Below are 4832 nucleotides of genomic sequence, written 5' to 3'. Positions count from 1 at the left end.
AGCAGCATGGTTTTCCTGTCGAGGTCGTCATCATGAGTTCAACGACTGCCCGACCATTAGTCATCCTAGGCCAAATACTACTATATGGCTAATCATCTTCAGGCATTGAATGATTACCTAAACTTCACTGTTACTTAGGGAAAAAAATGCAGCTATGCTGCAATAATTCAGTATTATATTGGATCAACTTCGTTAAATGGTGCACCTTTTTCATGAAATGTAATATTTGGTAGTACTTCTTTAAGTGATTCGCACATGTATTATCATGTTCACATAAATGAATCAGGAATAGCTATAAATGAATAATCACAATTTTAGGTCAGCTTATATATAGTTTTACAAATTAAAATTCATCAATGTTCATGCAAACCAAAATATTTTCCTATAGTTTTCATGAGATATATATAGGATATTTTTCATACAAGATTTAATTACTGATATTTATTAAAAACCATAAATTTTGTCAACGGAGACTACTTTCTTCATCAATGTAAACATAATCTACATTGTTTGTCCCATCCCCAGCACTCAGAGCCATACCTGAAATACGTTGTCATACAAAAATGTTTACATTAATAAACTAGCTAATAAAAGCAGCCATGGAGGGTCTTTTATCTGCTTGTTTGTTCTGTGTCTTGAGCTCATGCTACTCTTGCGTGGGTTTATATCTAGAAGAACAGGTTGTCCTATGACTCCAAATTGCTCTCAAGAATTATATGCCAATCATGGGCATCAGTCTTAGGATGTAAGTGCCCTATAGACGAAAGATGAGGAAGAAGAAAGCACAAGGTCTCTGGTAGAGTCTCCACCAGTTTCAGACCCTATTCTATCTCTCTGCTTTGTGTTGTTAAGAACTCCAAAATAAGCGGGGCTGTGGTGGCGCACAGCTTTAATCCCAGCACTCGAGAGGCAGAGGCAGGTGGATCTCTGTGAGTTCAAGGCTGGGCTGGACCGACAGCCTCCAAAACAATACAGAGAAACCCTGTCTCGTAAAAACCAAAAAAAAAAAAAAAAAGAACTCCAAAATAATTATATTATCACTGTAATTATGACTATTTAAGGTAAATCTCTCTATTTGTGCTATTTGTGGTTGAAATCATTCAGATGTCTTCCTTTTCTTTGTAACATGGATTTGTGGTTCTGTGGTATGTGTTCTAGTATATTCTGCACTTAACAATGCAAATGCCAAAGTCGCATTTCTAAGCATGTGACGCACGCAAAATTTTGTCCTAGACGAAGATTAATGAGTCCTGGCCTTTTCCATAAAGACGCATACAAAAGTGAAGCAAGATCAGTCACAAATACCAATTAAGACAGAGGCAGAGTGTGTGCTCACAAACACATGAGCCGTTTACTCCATTCACTCACCTTTCATTTATTTATTATTGATGTTGACAAGCTTAAGGGGCTAAAAACTGCATCTGTATTGGGTCTAAAGATATTCAAAGGGAAAGGGATTTGAATTGTATTGTATATAAACATACACATTGAACTCTGAATATCTTTTTTTGCTTTCATTCATTTTTTTAAATTTTTATTTAAATTAAAAACAATCTTATTTCATATACCAATCCCAGTTCCCTTTCCTTCCCATCGTCCCATTCTCCCACCAACCCCCCATGGCACCCTCCATCCACTCCTCAGGAAGGGTGAGGCCTCCCATGGGGGGATCATCAAAACCTGTCACATCATTTGGTGCAGGGCCAAGGCTCTCCCCTGTGTATCTAAGCCGAGAGAGTATCCCTCCATAGGGAATGAGCTCCCAAAACCCATTTGTGCACTAGGGATAAATACTGGTTCCACTGCCAGAGGTGCCATAGACTGTCCAAGCCTCCAAACTGACACCCACGTTCAGGGGGCCTGGTTCAGTCCTATGCTGGTTCCCCAGCTCTATGACTGGGGTCCCTGAGCTCCCACTTGCTCAGGTCCGCTGTTTCAGGAGTTTAGCTCAGTGCTTAGCTGAGCTTCTGCTTCCATTAGCTTCCATTAGCTTCATAGATGAAGGCTCTATGATGGCATTTAAGGTAGCCTCTCCACTATTGCTTAGATTCTTAGTTGGGGTCATCCTTGTGGATCCCTGGACATTTCCCTAGTGCCAGATTTCTTGTTAAGACGATAATGACTCCCTCTATTAAGGTTATCTCTTTCCATACTCTTTCTCTGTTTTTTCCCCAGCTCGACCTCCCTGATCCCTCATGTTCTCTTTACCCTTCCCTTCTCCCCTCCTCTTTCTCCTCCCTCTCCCCTCCCCCCCCACCCACTCGCCCCTGCCCAATGCTCCCAATTTACTCAGGAGGTCTTGTCCCTTTCCCCTTCTCGGGGGATCCATGTATGTCTCTCTCTTAGGTTCCTCCTTGTTTCTTAGCTTCTCTGGATTTGTGGCTCATAGGCTGGTTATCCTTTTCTCTATGTCTAAAATCCCATATGAGAGAGTACATACCATGTTTTTCTTTCTGTGTCTTGGTTACCTCACTCAGGATGATTTCTTCTCGTTCCATCCATTTACCTGCAAATTTCAAGATTCCATAGTTTTTTTTTTTCCCCACTGAGCAGTATTCCTTTGTGCAAATGTACCACATTTTCTCTATGCATTCTTCAGTTGAGGGGCATCTAGTTTACTTACAGTTTCTGGCTATTACAAATATTGTTGCTATGAACATAGTTGAGCCAATGACTTTGTGGTATGAATGTATATCCTTTGGGTGTTTTGATTGCTTTGATAAAACACGATGATCAAAAGCAACTACGGGAGGAAAGAGTTTGTTGTGCTTGACACTCTCAGTTTGCACCCCATCAAGAAGGAAAGGAGGAACTCAAAGGGGGAGCTGAGGCAGAAGCCATGGATGAGTGCTGCTTACTGTTTTTTTTTTTTTCAGTTTAAATTTAGATTAGAAACAAGGTTGCTTCACAAGTCAGTTCCAGGTCCCTCTCCCTTTCCCTCCCCTCCTCCCATGCCCTCCCCCCAACCCCCCAATATCCCCTCATTTCCCCAGGAAGGGTGAGGCCCTCCATGGGGGTGTCCATAGTCTGCCATTTCATCCATGGCAGGGCCTAGAGCTGCTTACTGTTTTGTTCTTTGGCTTGCTCAACCTGGTTTCTTGTACTCCTCAGGACCACCTGACCAGTGACATCACCACCCACAATGGGGTGAACCCTCTCTCATTGATTATCAATTAAGAAAATGCCCCCACTGTCTTCCCTACATCCTGCTGTCAAGGGGGGCATTTCCTCAATTGTCGTTCCTTCTCAGATAGCTCCAGCTAGTGGTAAATTGACAAAACAAACAATAAAAGCCCAAGATGTTGAAACAGATGATACTTTGATTCCCTCTTTCCATATGTATTGTGATTTTCTTCTGTTCCATAAACTGTAGTGGGCTAACTAGGGTCTTTAAAATAATCACATCCACCATTGTCAATGTCGGGGTTGAAATTAGTGTATGCTGGATTCAGATGAACTTAATCTAGGGGTAGTATGTTTGTCAGAGATAAGGGACTTATAGAAAATAAAACGCAAAGACGCTTTCTGGAGACAGAGATTACAATGGCATGTGGGATGCTAGAGGAGAAAAGTAGGTATGTCCCCAGAAGCACTGAAGAGTGTGGCCCTGCAGGGGAAAGAGGCTGTCCTTACTCAAGGACAAGGGAATTTTCTCACATGTTGTTTGTTTCTTTGTCTTTTACAAGGTTGACCTCTCACTGGGAAAAATGGTGAGCACTTGTAAGAAATGATAATTCATAAAAAAATAACAGTTATCAGAAATAGTTGAGGCGGCTACCACACAGCAGGTTAGACTGAGGTATGTGTAAATCTACCTCACAATTTATCCCTCCCTATGTTCAGCAGTGTTTGAAATTACAATCCAAATAATAACACTAATAGCACAAACATCTGCTCTATTTAACTAGGACTCAAACCATACAATGCTGAGTGAGGAATGGTGGTTCATGCTAGCTCTAGGCCGACGAGCAAAATGAGGAGGCTAACTGAGGAAAGAGAGCCACTTGGCTATCAACTTGACTATATCTGGAATGAACTATAATCCAGAAATGTAGGTCACACTTCTGATATTGACAATGAGGCAAGAAGACAACACGCCTTTGATCTGGTTTGTGAGGCTGAATGACACACGCCTTTAATCCAGACTTCGAGGCTGGGAGGCACAACCTTAGCCTGGAAAGACACATTATGCTGGAAAGACGGTGGAAGAAGGAAAGGATTGTTCATTCTTTGCCTGCTTGCCACTGCGTGGTCAGCACATCCATTCCTTCAATACATTGGAGTCTATATCTTCAGGATTCCAGTCACGAGGGACTGAGCAACTCTAGATTCTTGGATTTCCCATTGACAGCTGGTCATCATTGGACTGCAACCTGTAAGTCATTCCAAAAATAATTCAATAATTCTCTCTCTCTCTCTCTCTCTCTCTCTCTCTCTCTCTCTCTCTCTCTCTCTCTCTCTCTCTTTGTGTGTGTGTGTGTGTGTATGAGAGAGAGAGAGAGAGAAATTCATTCCATAAGTTCTGTGACTTTAGAGAACCCTGACTAAAGCTAGATAACACTCAAAAAGCACCATAGACAACCCAAGAGTAGGCTTGATTGTACGAGGACCCTATCAGATACTAGATGATGGGATTCACCCAGGACACTGACTTTCAATGGACTCTAGATTGGGCACCCAATTGTAGTGACATATTATTTATGATTTATTAAAGCTTGCCTAAGGATTCAGAACACAAAAGTCAGCCACAAGCTGTAGAAGCTGAGCAGTGGTGGCACACCCCTTTAATCCCAGGACTCAGGAGAAAGGCAAATGGATCTCTGAGTCCAAGA

This window comes from Mesocricetus auratus, unplaced genomic scaffold, assembly GCF_017639785.1.
Source record: "Mesocricetus auratus isolate SY011 unplaced genomic scaffold, BCM_Maur_2.0 Super-Scaffold_6730, whole genome shotgun sequence".
NCBI classification, from domain to species: domain Eukaryota; kingdom Metazoa; phylum Chordata; class Mammalia; order Rodentia; family Cricetidae; genus Mesocricetus; species Mesocricetus auratus.
The sequence above is the reverse complement of the archived record's forward strand: the minus strand, read 5'-3'. Positions refer to the sequence as shown.